Source organism: Panulirus ornatus, chromosome 67 (assembly GCF_036320965.1).
Source record: "Panulirus ornatus isolate Po-2019 chromosome 67, ASM3632096v1, whole genome shotgun sequence".
Lineage (NCBI taxonomy): Eukaryota > Metazoa > Arthropoda > Malacostraca > Decapoda > Palinuridae > Panulirus > Panulirus ornatus.
The window spans coordinates 21,414,398-21,432,331 of record NC_092290.1 but is presented as its reverse complement, the minus strand read 5'-3'; positions in this window follow the sequence as shown (position 1 = coordinate 21,432,331).

Here is a 17,934-nt window from a genome sequence, read left to right as displayed (position 1 = left end):
TATTATTCATTATATGAAATCTAAAAATGATAATGATGCTGTTATAAAAGACATTCATATGATAGGTTATTGTTTAATGCATGATATTAATAGTAACAATGATACTGGAATTAAGAACATGAAAGACATGTTAAGTATTGTTTATCATATGTCAATTTTAATTCTAGCAATGATACTCGTAGAAAGGATACGAGAGATACGTTTGGTATTATCTAATGTATGAAATTTAATACTAAGAGGATACGTTGGGTATAGTTTGATATACAAGATTTAAGACTACTACGAGCTGCGATACTGGTATAGGACACGAGAGATACGGTTAATATTGTTTTATATATATGTGAAATTTAAGACTAACAATGATACTGGTATAGGGGTCACAAGAGATACGGTAGGTATTGTTTAATATAGAGAATCCATAAGAATCTTGTCTATCTCTTAGCTTCATAGAATAACAGTGAAAGTATAAATGAGATCTTGATAACTTTTGCTGTAAAACGGCTTCAGCAGCGATACAGAAACGGTACCAGTAGCAATACAAGGAACAGTATAACCAGCGATAAGGAAAAAAATAAGCAGCGATACGAAAATTGTTATTAGCAGCGATACAAAAACGGTATCAGCAGCGATTCTTAAACGTTATCAGCAACGATGCGAAAGACGGTATCAACAGCGGCATAAGAAATTAGTGAACAATAATTGATCAGTCTATCATGAAGTAAGTGAGAATACAAAGAAAAATTCCTCCATGTGACCCAGTTAGAAGAATATTGACGAAATCGAATGTAATATACATAATGATAAGTATCAACTGATTGACGGCCAAGATCAAGTGATATAAACATGGTGACTCAGAGAATAATGGGATTATCTTGATTCCTTGTTTTAACTGAAACACTCACTGTGAATCTTGGAATATGTGAGGACACATTAATATCTATCATCATATTATATTATTTGATAATTCGTTTCTTACAATGCTGTCTCATTATTTTTGTAAATAGGTCGTTCATAATACGTCATTGCTGAGGTATAATGTAATGGGATGTGTGATGAAATGCATCAAGAACTCTCTGAAATAATAATGAAGTGTCGCTACAAACAGCGAGCGACGTGGGGCCAGTACATTGCTGCTGGTGGAAAGTGGGATACTTTCCTTTTCTTGTAAGATGAGCAAATGCGAATCATGAATATAGAAATGAGGATGTCGTGAAAAAAGAAGCCTTTTTCTCTATCAAGAATCATGATGAGAGGTGAAGAGGTGGGGAAGACGAATGAAAAGGAAGAAGGGAGAACGAGCGAAGAGGAAGAAAAGAGGACGAAAAATGGGGAAACATAATACAGTAGGAGAGAAGAAGTAAATGATCATGATGAAATAAGGATGATGTATGAGTACAGAGAAAGGAAGGAAAGGAAGAAAATATTTGAGAAAATGGAAACAATATAAAGTCTTCATTATGTGTTGACAAAGGCCCAGATCAATTCTCAAACAGAAAATATGAACTGTCCAGTGACATTTTGGAAGAGAGTATGTAGACAGTCCTGTGATATTTGAAATAAAGTATTTGAGTAGCTCTGTGTCTGCTTGGATCCCGGTGGTCGAGGGCCTTGATACTTTCAGTGTCCGTCAATTTTTAAACAAGAAGTTTTATTTAGCAAAAAAATCTCCTGCATTATTACCTTAAATTTTTGGTATTTTTCTCAAAAAATGGATTTCCCATTATGACTCAATATATGAAGTATTTTTTCCTGATGAATACAAATCTGGTGTTAGATTAACGTTAAGTCGTCTTAATGACATTCAGTTAAGCTGTTAAATGAAGTCAATCTTAAAATATTTTCTGTTCCTTTGTATCGTATTTACTGATAATGTATCGGGCACTGACAGCATTATGATATATTTTCCATGATTATTTCAAGTATAGAAGTGCTTGAATATTGTCTTTCAATTTTGAAAAAAGAAATGAGCTAAAAAATACCCTTAACTATCATTACCTTCACTTTTCGGCATTTTTGTCAGAAAAATAAATTTCCTTTAAAAACACATTATAAGAAGTATTTTTCATGAATACAAATCTGGTGTTAAAAAAAATCGTTTGGTCGCCTTTATGACATTCAAGTATGCTGTTAATTGAAGTCAGTTTTAAAATATTTTCTGCCCCTTTGCATATTTTCCATGATTGTTTCAAGTATCTTATCTTTTAATTTTGTAACCAAAAGTTTTTGGAGCTAAAAAACACCTTGAACTATTACCTTCAAATTTTGGGAATTTTCTCAAAAAACAGATTTCCCTTAAAAACTCATTATAAGAAGTATTTTTCATGCTGAATATAAATCTGGTATTAAGATATCGCTTAGTCGTCTTTACGTCATTCAATTAAACTGTCACTTGAAGTCAATTCTAAAATGCTTTCTTAGTTTTTCGGTTAAAAAAACCCTGAACTATCAATTTAAATTTTTTGTTTTTGTCTCAGAAAAATAGACTTCCTTTGAAGACTCATTATAAGAAGTATCTATCCTGATGCATACAAATCTGGTGTTAAAATAACGTCGTCTTTATGACATTCAATTAAGCTGTTAAATGAAGTCAATTTTAGAATAATTCTTGTTTGCATCGTATTTACTAAGCATATATCGGTAACTGAGAGCATTATGATATATTTTTCATGATTATTTCAAATATAGAAGTACTTTAACATCTTATCTTTCAATTTTTAATCAGAGTTTTTTCAGCTAGAAAATACCCTGAACTATTACCTGAAATTTTGAAATACTTCTCAGAAAAAATAGATTTCCTTTAGAAAGTTGTTGTAAGAATTAATTTTCATGTTGAAATAAAATATGGTGTTAAAATATCATTTCGTCGTCTTTACGACATTCAAGTATTTTTGTTAATTGAAGTCAATTTTAAAATGTATTCTGATCCTTTGCATCGTATTTACTGGGTATATATCGGTAATTGAGAGGATTATGATATATTTTCTATGATTTTTTAAGTATAGAAGTGTTTGAATATCTCATCTTTCAATTTTGAAACAAAACATTTTTGGAGCTAAGAAATGCCTTCAAATTTTGGTACTTTTCTCAGTAAAATAGATTTCCTTTAAAAACTCTTTATAAGAAGTATCTTTCATGCTGAATACAAATCTGATGTTAAAATAAGGTTTAATCCTCTTAATGACACTCAACTAAGTTTTTAAATGAAGTCCATTTTAATATATTTTTGTTCCTTTGAATCGTATTTACTGTGTATGCATCGGTGACTGAGAGCACTATGATATATTTTCCATGATTATTTCAAGTATAGAAGTGTTTGAATACTTCATCTTTCAATTTTGAAACAAAAAAATTTTTGAGCTGAAAATACCCTGAACCGTTATCTTCAGTTTGTGGCATTTTGTCAGAAAAACAGATTTCTTTTACAAAGTCATTATGAGAAGAATTTTTCATGCTAAATACAAATATTGAGTTAAAGTATCGTTTAATCGTCTTTATGACGTTCAATTAAGCTGTTAACTGAAGTCAATTTCAAAATATTTTCTGCTCCTTAGCATCATATGTACTGTGTATGTATCGGTGACTGAAAGCATTGTGATATATTTTCCATGATTATTTAAAATATATATATATCGTATCTTTCAATTTTGAAAAAAAAAGTATATTCAGCTAAAAAATACCTTGAACTATTACCTTAAATTTCTGACATTTTTCTCAGAAAAAAAAAGCATATTTTAAGAAGTAATTTCATGTTGAATAAAAATATGGTGTTAGAATAGCATTTAGTCGTCTTAATAACACCCAATTAAGCTGTTAGATAAGATGTTTAGAATATTTTCTGATCCTTTACATTTCATTTATATATATATATACATATATGTATATATATGTGTATATATATATACATATATATATATATATATATATATATATATATATATATATATATATATATATATATATATATATATATATATATATATATATATATATATATATATATATATGTATATATATATATATATATATATATATATATATATATATATATATATATATATATATATATATATATATATATATATATATATATATATTTTTTTTTTTTAATCTTGTCTTGCTTTGTCGCTGTCTCCCGCGTTATCGAGGTAGCGCAAGGAAACAGACGAAAGAATGGCCCAACCCACCCACATACACATGTATATACACACACGTCCACACACGCAAATATACATACCTATACATCTCAACGTATACATATTTATATACACACACAGACATATACATATATACACATGTACATAATTCATACTGTCTGCCTTTATGCAGTCCTATCGCCACCTCGCCACACATGAAATGACAACCCCCTCCCCCTCATGTCTGCGAGGTAGCGCGAGGAAAAGACAATAAAGGCCCCATTCGTTTACACTCAGTCTCTAGTTGTCATGTAATAAAACACTGAAACCACAGATCCCTTTCCACATCCAGGCCCCAGACGCTTCACATGTCCTGGTTCAATCCATTGACAGCACGTCGACCCCGGTATAACACATCGTTCCAATTCACTCTAATCCATGCCCGCCTTTCACCCTCCTGCATGTTCAGGCACCGATCACTCAAAATCTTTTTCACTCCATCTTTCCACCTCCAATTTGGACCCCCACTTCTCCTCGTTCCCTCCACCCCTGACACATATATCCTCTTGGTCAATCTTTCCTCACTCATTCTCTCCATGTGACCAAACCATTTCAAAACACCCTCTTCTGCTCTCTCAACCACACTCTTTTTATTACCACAGATCTCTCTTACCCTATTATTACTTAATCGATCAAAACACCTCACACTACATATTGTCCTCAAACATCTCATTTCCAGCACATCCACCCTCCTGCGCACAACTCTATCCATAGCCCACGCCTGGCAACCATACAACGTTGTCGGAACCACTATTCCTTCAAACATACCCATTTTTGCTTTCCGAGATAATATTTTCGACTTCCACACATTCTTCAAGGCTTCCAGAATTATAGCCCCCTCCCCCACCCTATGATTCACTTCCGCTTCCATGGTTCCATCCGCTTCCAAATCCACCCCCAGATATCTAAATCACTTCACTTCCTCCAGTTTTTCTTCATTCGAACTTACCTCCCAATTGACTTGACCCTCAACCCTACTGTACCTAATAACCTTACTCTTATTCACATTTACTCTCAACTTTCTTCTTTCACACACTTTACCAAACTCAGTCACCAGTTTCTGCAGTTTCTCACATGAATCAGGCACCAACGCTGTATCATCAGCGAACAACAATTGAGTCACTTCCCAAGCTCTCTCATCCACAACAGACTGCATACTTGCCCCTCTTTCCAAAACTCTTGCATTCACATCCCTAACAACCCAATCCATAAACAAATTAAACAACCATGGAGACATCACACACCCCTGCCGCAAAACTACATTCATTGAGAACCAATCACTTTCTTCTCTCCCTACACGTACACATGCCTTACATCCTCGATAGAAACTTTTCACTGCTTCTAACAACTTGCCTCCCACACCATATATTCTTAATACCTTCCACAGAACATCTCTATCAACTCTATCATATGCCTTCTCCAGATCCATAACACACAAATTCATTACATACAAATTACATTACAAATTACATTACAAATCCATACATAGAAATCCATTTGCTTTTCTAAGTATTTCTCACATACATTCCTCAAAGCAAACGCCTGATCCACACATCCCCTACCACTTCTGGAAACCACACTGCTCTTCCCCAGTCTGATGCTCTGTACATGCCTTCATCCTCTCAATCAATACCCTCCCATATAATTTACCAGGAATACTCAACAAACTTATACCTCTGTAATTTGAGCACTCACCTTTGAGCACTCACCCTTTGCCTTTGTACAATGGCACTATGCAAGAATTCCGCCAATCCTCAGACACCTCACCATGAATCATACATACATTAAATAACCTTACCAACCAGTCAACAACACAGTCATCCCCTTTTTTTTATGAATTCCACTGCAATACCATCCAAACCCGCTGCTTTGCCGGCTTTCATCTTCCGCAAAGCTTTTACTACCTCTTCTCTGTTTACCACGTCATTTTCCTTAACCCTCTCACTTTGCACACCACCTCGACTAAAACACCCTATATCTGCCACTCTATCATCAAACACATTCAACAAACCTTCAAAATACTCACTCCACCTCCTTCTCACATCACCACTACTTGTTATCATCTCCCCATTAGCCCCCTTCACTGAAGTTCCCATTTGTTCCCTTGTCTTACGCACTTTATTTACCTCCTTCCAAAACATGTTTTTATTCTCCCTAAAATTAAATGATACTCTCTCACCCCAACTCTCATTTGCCCTCTTTTTCACCTCTTGCACCTTTCTCTTGACCTCCTGCCTCTTTCTTTTATACACCTTCCACTCATTTGCATTATTTCCCTGCAAAAATCATCAAAATGCCTCGCTCTTCTCTTTCACTAACAATCTTACTTCTTCATCTCACCACTCACTACCCTTTCTAATTTGCCCATCTCCCACTCTTCTCATGCCACAAGCATCTTCTGCGTAAGCCATCACTGCTTCCCTAAATGCATCCCATTCTTCCCCCACTCCCCTTACGTTCTTTGTTCTCACGTTTTTCCATTCTGTACTCAGTCTCTCCTGGTACTTCCTCACAGAAGTCTCCTTCCCAAACTCACTTACTCTCACAACTCTCTTCACCCCAACATCCTCTCTTCTTTTCTGAAAACCTATACAAATCTTCACCTTAGCCTCCACAAGATAATGATCAGACATCCCTCCAGTTGCACCTCTCAGCACATTAACATCCAAAAGTCTCTCTTTTGCGCGCCTATCAATTAACACGTAATCCAATAACGCTCTCTGGCCATCTTTCCTACTTACATACGTATACTTATGTATATCTCGCTTTTTAAACCAGGTATTTCCAATCAACATTCCTTTTTCAGCACATAAATCTACAAGCTCTTCACCATTTCCATTTACAACACTGAACACCCCATGTATACCAATTATTCCCTCAACTGCCACATTACTCACCTTTGCATTCAAATCACCCATCACTATAACCCGGTCTTGAGCGTCAAAACCACTAACACATTGATTCAGCTGCCCCAAAACAATTGCCTCTCATGATCTTTCTTCTCATGCCCAGGTGCATACGCACCAATAATCACCCATCTCTCTCCATCAACTTTCAGTTTTACTCATATAAATCTAGAGTTCACTTTCTTACACTCTATCACATACTCCCACCACTCCTGTTTCAGGAGTAGTGCTACTCCTTCCCTTGCCCCTGTCCTCTCACTAATCCCTGACTTTACTCCCAAGACATCCCCAAACCAATCTTCCCCTTTACCTTTGAGCTTCGCTTCAGTCAGAGCCAAAACATCGAGGTTCCTTTCCTCAAACATACTACCTCTCTCTTCTTTTTTCTCATCTTGGTTACATCCACACACATTTAGAAAACCCCAAACTGAGCCTTCGAGGAGGATGAGCACTCCCCGCGTGACTCCTTCTTCTTTTTCCCCTTTTAGAAAGTTAAGATACAAGGAGGGGAGGGTTTCTAGCCCCCCACTCCCGTCCCCTTTAGTCGCCTTCTACGACACGTGAGGAATGCGTGGGAAGTATTCTTTCTCCTCTATCCCAATATATATGTATATATATATATATATATATATATATATATATATATACATATACATTTTTTTCTTTTTTTTTTGCTTTGTCGCTGTCTCCCGCGTTTGCGAGGTAGCGCAAGGAAACAGACGAAAGAAATGGCCCAACACACCCCCATACACATGTATATACATACACGTCCACACAAGCAAATATACATATCTACACAGCTTTCCATGGTTTACCCAAGACGCTTCACATGCCCTGATTCAATCCACTGACAGCACGTCGACCCCGGTATACTACAGCGATCCAATTCACTCTATTCCTTGCCCTCCTTTCACCCTCCTGCATGTTCAGGCCCCGATAACACAAAATCTTTTTCACTCCATCTTTCCACCTCCAATTTGGTCTCCCACTTCTCCTCGTTCCCTCCACCTCCGACACATATATCCTCTTGGTCAATCTTTCCTCACTCATTCTCTCCATGTGCCCAAACCATTTCGAAACACACTCTTCTGCTCTCTCAACTACGCTCTTTTTATTTCCACACATCTCCCTTACCCTTACGTTACTTACTTGATCAAACCACCTCACACCACACATTGTCCTCAAACATCTCATTTCCAGCACATCCACCCTCCTGCGCACAACTCTATCCATAGCTCACGCCTCGCAACCATACAACCTTGTTGGAACCACTATTCCTTCAAACATACCCATTTTTGCTTTCCGAGATAATGTTCTCGACTTCCACACATTCTTCAAGGCTCCCAGGATATTCGCCCCCTCCCCCACCCTATGATCCACTTCCGCTTCCATGGTTCCCTCCGCTGACAGATCCACTCCCAGGTATCTAAAACACTTTACTTCCTCCAGCTTTTCTCCATTCAAACTTACCTCCCAATTGACTTGACCCTCAACCCTACTGTACCTAATAACCTTGCTCTTATTCACATACACACACACACACACACATATATATATATATATATATATATATATATATATATATTTTTTTTTTTTTTTTTTTTTTTGCTTTGTCGCTGTCTCCCGCGTTTGCGAGGTAGCGCAAGGAAACAGACGAAAGAAATGGCCCAACCCACCCCCATACACATGTGTATACATACGTCCACACACGCAAATATACATACCTACACAGCTTTCCATGGTTTACCCCAGACGCTTCACATGTCCTGATTCAATCCACTGATAGCACGTCAACCCGTTATACCACATCAATCCAATTCACTCTATTCCTTGCCCTCCTTTCACCCTCCTGCATGTTCACGCCCTGATCACACAAAATCTTTTTCACTCCATCTTTCCACCTCCAATTTGGTCTCCCACTTCTCCTCGTTCCCTCCACCTCCAACACATATATCCTCTTGGTCAATCTTTCCTCACTCATTCTCTCCATGTGCCCAAACCATTTCAAAACACCCTCTTCTGCTCTCTCAACCACGCTCTTTTTATTTCCACACATCTCTCTCACCCTTATGTTACTTACTCGATCAAACCACCTCACACCACACATTGTCCTCAAACATCTCATTTCAAGCACATCCATCCTCCTGCGCACAACTCTATCCATAGCCCACGCCTCGCAACCATACAACATTGTTGGAACCACTATTCCTTCAAACATACCCATTTTTGCTTTCCGAGATAATGTTCTTGACTTCCACACATTCTTCAAGGCTCCCAGGATTTTCGCCCCCTCCCCCACCCTATGATCCACTTCCGCTTCCATGGTTCCATCCGCTGCCAGATCCACTCCCAGATATCTAAAACACTTTACTTCCTCCAGTTTTTCTCCATTCAAACTCACCTCCCAATTGACTTGACCCTCAACCCTACTGTACCTAATAACCTTGCTCTTATTCACATTTACTCTTAACTTTCTTCTTCCACACACTTTACCAAACTCAGTCACCAGCTTCTGCAGTTTCTCACATGAATCAGCCACCAGCGCTGTATCATCAGCGAACAACAACTGACTCACTTCCCAAGCTCTCTCATCCCCAACAGACTTCATACTTGCCCCTCTTTCCAGGACTCTTGCATTTACCTCCCTAACAACCCCATCCATAAACAAATTAAACAACCATGGAGACATCACACACCCCTGCCGCAAACCTACATTCACTGAGAACCAATCACTTTCCTCTCTTCCTACACGTACACATGCCTTACATCCTCGATGAAAACTTTTCACTGCTTCTAACAACTTGCCTCCCACACCATATATTCTTAATACCTTCCACAGACATCTCTATCAACTCTATCATATGCCTTCTCCAGATCCATAACACACAAATTCATTACATACAAATTACATTACAAATTACATTACAAATCCATACATAGAAATCCATTTGCTTTTCTAAGTATTTCTCACATACATTCCTCAAAGCAAACGCCTGATCCACACATCCCCTACCACTTCTGGAAACACACTGCTCTTCCCAAATCTGATGCTCTGTACATGCCTTCATCCTCTCAATCATACCCTCCCATATAATTTACCAGGAATACTCAACAAACTTATACCTCTGTAATTTGAGCACTCACCTTTGAGCACTCCCCCCTTTGCCTTTGTACAATGGCACTATGCAAGAATTCCGCCAATCCTCAGACACCTCACCATGAATCATACATACATTAAATAACCTTACCAACCAGTCAACAACACAGTCATCCCTTTTTTTTTATGAATTCCACTGCAATACCATCCAAACCCGCTGCTTTGCCGGCTTTTCATCTTCCGCAAAGCTTTTTACTACCTCTTCTCTGTTTACCACGTCATTTCCTTAACCCTCTCACTTTGCACACCACCTCGACTAAAACACCCTATATCTGCCACTCTATCATCAAACACATTCAACAAACCTTCAAAATACTCACTCCACCTCCTTCTCACATCACCCTACTTGTTATCATCTCCCCATTAGCCCCTTCACTGAAGTTCCCATTTGTTCCCTTGTCTTACGCACTTTATTTACCTCCTTCCAAAACATGTTTTTATTCTCCCTAAAATTAAATGATACTCTCTCACCCAACTCTCATTTGCCCTCTTTTCACCTCTTGCACCTTTCTCTTGACCTCCTGCCTCTTTCTTTTATACACCTTCCACTCATTTGCATTATTCCCTGCAAAAATCATCAAAATGCCTCGCTCTTCTCTTTCACTAACAATCTTACTTCTTCATCTCACCACTCACTACCCTTTCTAATTTGCCCATCTCCCACTCTTCTCATGCCACAAGCATCTTCTGCGTAAGCCATCACTGCTTCCCTAAATGCATCCCATTCTTCCCCACTCCCCCTTACGTTCTTTGTTCTCACGTTTTTCCATTCTGTACTCAGTCTCTCCTGGTACTTCCTCACAGAAGTCTCCTTCCCAAACTCACTTACTCTCACAACTCTCTTCACCCCAACATCCTCTCTTCTTTTCTGAAAACCTATACAAATCTTCACCTTAGCCTCCACAAGATAATGATCAGACATCCCTCCAGTTGCACCTCTCAGCACATTAACATCCAAAAGTCTCTCTTTTGCGCGCCTATCAATTAACACGTAATCCAATAACGCTCTCTGGCCATCTTTCCTACTTACATACGTATACTTATGTATATCTCGCTTTTTAAACCAGGTATTTCCAATCAACATTCCTTTTTCAGCACATAAATCTACAAGCTCTTCACCATTTCCATTTACAACACTGAACACCCCATGTATACCAATTATTCCCTCAACTGCCACATTACTCACCTTTGCATTCAAATCACCCATCACTATAACCCGGTCTTGAGCGTCAAAACCACTAACACATTGATTCAGCTGCCCCAAAACAATTGCCTCTCATGATCTTTCTTCTCATGCCCAGGTGCATACGCACCAATAATCACCCATCTCTCTCCATCAACTTTCAGTTTTACTCATATAAATCTAGAGTTCACTTTCTTACACTCTATCACATACTCCCACCACTCCTGTTTCAGGAGTAGTGCTACTCCTTCCCTTGCCCCTGTCCTCTCACTAATCCCTGACTTTACTCCCAAGACATCCCCAAACCAATCTTCCCCTTTACCTTTGAGCTTCGCTTCAGTCAGAGCCAAAACATCGAGGTTCCTTTCCTCAAACATACTACCTCTCTCTTCTTTTTTCTCATCTTGGTTACATCCACACACATTTAGAAAACCCCAAACTGAGCCTTCGAGGAGGATGAGCACTCCCCGCGTGACTCCTTCTTCTTTTTCCCCTTTTAGAAAGTTAAGATACAAGGAGGGGAGGGTTTCTAGCCCCCCACTCCCGTCCCCTTTAGTCGCCTTCTACGACACGTGAGGAATGCGTGGGAAGTATTCTTTCTCCTCTATCCCAATATATATGTATATATATATATATATATATATATATATATATATATACATATACATTTTTTTCTTTTTTTTTTGCTTTGTCGCTGTCTCCCGCGTTTGCGAGGTAGCGCAAGGAAACAGACGAAAGAAATGGCCCAACACACCCCCATACACATGTATATACATACACGTCCACACAAGCAAATATACATATCTACACAGCTTTCCATGGTTTACCCAAGACGCTTCACATGCCCTGATTCAATCCACTGACAGCACGTCGACCCCGGTATACTACAGCGATCCAATTCACTCTATTCCTTGCCCTCCTTTCACCCTCCTGCATGTTCAGGCCCCGATAACACAAAATCTTTTTCACTCCATCTTTCCACCTCCAATTTGGTCTCCCACTTCTCCTCGTTCCCTCCACCTCCGACACATATATCCTCTTGGTCAATCTTTCCTCACTCATTCTCTCCATGTGCCCAAACCATTTCGAAACACACTCTTCTGCTCTCTCAACTACGCTCTTTTTATTTCCACACATCTCCCTTACCCTTACGTTACTTACTTGATCAAACCACCTCACACCACACATTGTCCTCAAACATCTCATTTCCAGCACATCCACCCTCCTGCGCACAACTCTATCCATAGCTCACGCCTCGCAACCATACAACCTTGTTGGAACCACTATTCCTTCAAACATACCCATTTTTGCTTTCCGAGATAATGTTCTCGACTTCCACACATTCTTCAAGGCTCCCAGGATATTCGCCCCCTCCCCCACCCTATGATCCACTTCCGCTTCCATGGTTCCCTCCGCTGACAGATCCACTCCCAGGTATCTAAAACACTTTACTTCCTCCAGCTTTTCTCCATTCAAACTTACCTCCCAATTGACTTGACCCTCAACCCTACTGTACCTAATAACCTTGCTCTTATTCACATACACACACACACACACACATATATATATATATATATATATATATATATATATATTTTTTTTTTTTTTTTTTTTTTTGCTTTGTCGCTGTCTCCCGCGTTTGCGAGGTAGCGCAAGGAAACAGACGAAAGAAATGGCCCAACCCACCCCCATACACATGTGTATACATACGTCCACACACGCAAATATACATACCTACACAGCTTTCCATGGTTTACCCCAGACGCTTCACATGTCCTGATTCAATCCACTGATAGCACGTCAACCCGTTATACCACATCAATCCAATTCACTCTATTCCTTGCCCTCCTTTCACCCTCCTGCATGTTCACGCCCTGATCACACAAAATCTTTTTCACTCCATCTTTCCACCTCCAATTTGGTCTCCCACTTCTCCTCGTTCCCTCCACCTCCAACACATATATCCTCTTGGTCAATCTTTCCTCACTCATTCTCTCCATGTGCCCAAACCATTTCAAAACACCCTCTTCTGCTCTCTCAACCACGCTCTTTTTATTTCCACACATCTCTCTCACCCTTATGTTACTTACTCGATCAAACCACCTCACACCACACATTGTCCTCAAACATCTCATTTCAAGCACATCCATCCTCCTGCGCACAACTCTATCCATAGCCCACGCCTCGCAACCATACAACATTGTTGGAACCACTATTCCTTCAAACATACCCATTTTTGCTTTCCGAGATAATGTTCTTGACTTCCACACATTCTTCAAGGCTCCCAGGATTTTCGCCCCCTCCCCCACCCTATGATCCACTTCCGCTTCCATGGTTCCATCCGCTGCCAGATCCACTCCCAGATATCTAAAACACTTTACTTCCTCCAGTTTTTCTCCATTCAAACTCACCTCCCAATTGACTTGACCCTCAACCCTACTGTACCTAATAACCTTGCTCTTATTCACATTTACTCTTAACTTTCTTCTTCCACACACTTTACCAAACTCAGTCACCAGCTTCTGCAGTTTCTCACATGAATCAGCCACCAGCGCTGTATCATCAGCGAACAACAACTGACTCACTTCCCAAGCTCTCTCATCCCCAACAGACTTCATACTTGCCCCTCTTTCCAGGACTCTTGCATTTACCTCCCTAACAACCCCATCCATAAACAAATTAAACAACCATGGAGACATCACACACCCCTGCCGCAAACCTACATTCACTGAGAACCAATCACTTTCCTCTCTTCCTACACGTACACATGCCTTACATCCTCGATGAAAACTTTTCACTGCTTCTAACAACTTGCCTCCCACACCATATATTCTTAATACCTTCCACAGAGCATCTCTATCAACTCTATCATCTCTATCATAGATATCTGGGAGTGGATCTGTCAGCGGATGGAACCATGGAAGCGGAAGTGGATCATAGGGTGGGGGAGGGGGCGAAAATTTTGGGAGCCTTGAAAAATGTGTGGAAGTCGAGAACATTATCTCGGAAAGCAAAAATGGGTATGTTTGAAGGAATAGTGGTTCCAACAATGCTGTATGGTTGCGAGGCGTGGGCTATGGATAGAGTTGTGCGCAGGAGGATGGATGTGCTGGAAATGAGATGTTTGAGGACAATGTGTGGTGTGAGGTGGTTTGATCGAGTAAGTAACGTAAGGGTAAGAGAGATGTGTGGAAATAAAAAGAGCGTGGTTGAGAGAGCAGAAGAGGGTGTTTTGAAATGGTTTGGGCACATGGAGAGAATGAGTGAGGAAAGATTGACCAAGAGGATATATGTGTCGGAGGTGGAGGGAACGAGGAGAAGAGGGAGACCAAATTGGAGGTGGAAAGATGGAGTGAAAAAGATTTTGTGTGATCGGGGCCTGAACATGCAGGAGGGTGAAAGGAGGGCAAGGAATAGAGTGAATTGGAGCGATGTGGTATACAGGGGTTGACGTGCTGTCAGTGGATTGAATCAAGGCATGTGAAGCGTCTGGGGTAAACCATGGAAAGCTGTGTAGGTATGTATATTTGCGTGTGTGGATGTGTGTATGTACATGTGTATGGGGGGGGGGGGGTTGGGCCATTTCTTTCGTCTGTTTCCTTGCGCTACCTCGCAAACGCGGGAGACAGCGACAAAGTATAAAAAAAAAAAAAAAAAAAAAAAAAAAAAATATATATATATATATATATATATATATTAGGATCACAATTTTGCGCGTGATCAAGTTATTCTTATGAGTCTACGAGCAAAATAAACACGATAAGTTCCCCAGTGCACTTTCGTGTAATAATCACATGATCAGGGGACACACAAGAGAGAAATATATGTCAGTTGATATACATCGAAGAGACGAAGCCATTTGGTAAACATGCGTCCTAGCTTCGTCTTTTCCTTGAATATCAACTGTCTTATATCTGTCTCATGTCTCCCCTGATGATCTGATTACGACACGAAAGTGCACTTGTTAATTTATCGTATTTCATTTTCCCCGTGGAATCATAGGAATATATATATATATATATATATATATATATATATATATATATATATATATATATATATATATGTTTGAAGGAATAGTGGTTCCAACAATGTTGTATGGTTGCGAGGCGTGGGCTATGGATAGAGTTGTGCGCAGGAGGATGGATGTGCTGGAAATGAGATGTTTGAGGACAATGTGTGGTGTGAGGTGGTTTGATCGAGTAAGAACGTAAGGGTAAGAGAGATGTGTGGAAATAAAAAGAGCGTGGTTGAGAGAGCAGAAGAGGGTGTTTTGAGATGGTTCGGGCACATGGAGAGAATGAGTGAGGAAAGATTGACCAAGAGAATATATGTGTCGGAGGTGGAGGGAACGAGGAGAAGAGGGAGACCAAATTGGAGGTGGAAAGATGGAGTGAAAAATATTTTGTGTGATCGGGGCCTGAACATGCAGGAGGGTGAAAGGAGGGCAAGGAATAGAGTGAATTGGAGCGATGTGGTATACCGTGGTTCACGTGCTGTCAGTGGATTGAATCAAGGCATGTGAAGCGTCTGGGGTAAACCATGGAAAGCTGTGTAGGTATGTATATTTGCGTGTGTGGACGTATGTATATACATGTGTATGCGGGGGGGGGGGGCATTTCTTTCGTCTGTTTCCTTGCGCTACCTCGCAAACGCGGGAGACAGCGGAAAAAAAAAAAAAAAAGAATATATATATATATATATATATATATATATATATATATATATATATATATATATATATCTATATATATATATATATATATATATATATATATATGTATACGTATGGTTTGGTCACATGGTCCTGATTAAGATATTCTTCATAGTATTATTGTTGCTGAAGGCAATATTTACATTAAAGGATTTAAGCAACATGGGAAGTAAAGTAAAATTATTATCAAAAGGGAGAACTAAAAGATTCTTGGTGTCAATTGGAGGTTGGGGCTCAACTCTATAAAATGATATCTTTGCTAACTTAAGGAATTTATCAATGAAAGATCTAGGGTACTTTAACTTAGATCCAATAGAATATATCATATCTAACTCATCATCAATATACTCTGGATTAAAAATACGTAATGCCCAGAGGAACGTACATTGAAATTATGATAATTTAACTCTGTTATGTTGAGAAAAGTAATAATGTATATATGAGCAAAAATGGTAGGTTATCTGTATATGCTAAACTTAGAAAGGTTTCCATGTCTGTGGGTCATGCAATCTAAAAATGGTAACATACTATTATTTTGATTTTCTACAGTAAATTTCATGGAAGGTACTAAATTGTTAAGTAGGGGGAGAAATATCTGTAAATTTTAATTTGTTGGATAAACACAAAGAACATCATCTACATGCGCAACCAAATTGCATTAGAAGGTAAGCTATCCTTTAGTAATTTTGTTTCAAAAAATTCGATATAAAGATTACTTAGTACAGGTGAAAGAAGGTTAGTCATTGCTATACCAAAGTTTTGAGCATAATAATCTCCACTGAATTGAAATACCCAGTCTTTTATTCATAATTTTATCAGTTCAGTGAAAATAGACTGAAATAGATAAATGAATATCATCTGAGACATCAAACAAATATTCTAAAGGGTCATCAATTGGAACTTTAAAATGAGAGTTAACATTGATATTGCTAAGCTTGTTGACTATATCTACATTGTTCATGATATTAGAATTTGATATCTTACCCACTAAAGGGCCTAATAAAGAAACTAACCATTTTGACAACTTATATGTGATGGAGCCTACTGAACTCACTATAAGACGTTCGGTATATGTAGGACATATTTCAAACTTGTTCTGTATTACACAGATATTGTTACCCATGTTGCTGTCAGCAACACTTACTATCCTGTAACCATGCATCATGTATTGCTGTATTCTAGACCTTCCTACCTCCTGTCGGGGGAGGACCCCTTTGGGTCCCTAGGCCCCACTCGTGCCTACCTGTCACCCTCCTACGTCGATATACTGTACCCACAGTACGCCCTATACCTTCATCCACCTACCCTTGGATTTGTGCCTTTAACCATCCTCTCACTGAAATGCTTGTCTATGTATAGCTGGACAAAGAGCAACACTGTCACCACCATCACCAACATTATAAGAACAGCAACAAAAACCACCACTGCCACCACCACCACCACCACAACAACAACAACAACCAACACTGCCAGCACCGCAGCCACCACCAACATTACCACCACTACCACCATCAGCACCAGCACCACCACTACCACCATCAGCACCAGCAGCAGCAGCACCACCACCACCACTACTACCTCTACTACCTCCAGGACCACCATTACCACCACCACCACCACCACGACAATCACCAACAATGCAAACACCGTAGCCACCACCACCCCTACCGCTACCACAAACAGCTGCCACCACCACCACCACCACCACCACCACCACTTCCACCACCATCAGGATGATAAATCTGTGCCGAGGGGCGTGTCAGGGTCCTCGGGTGGGCAGG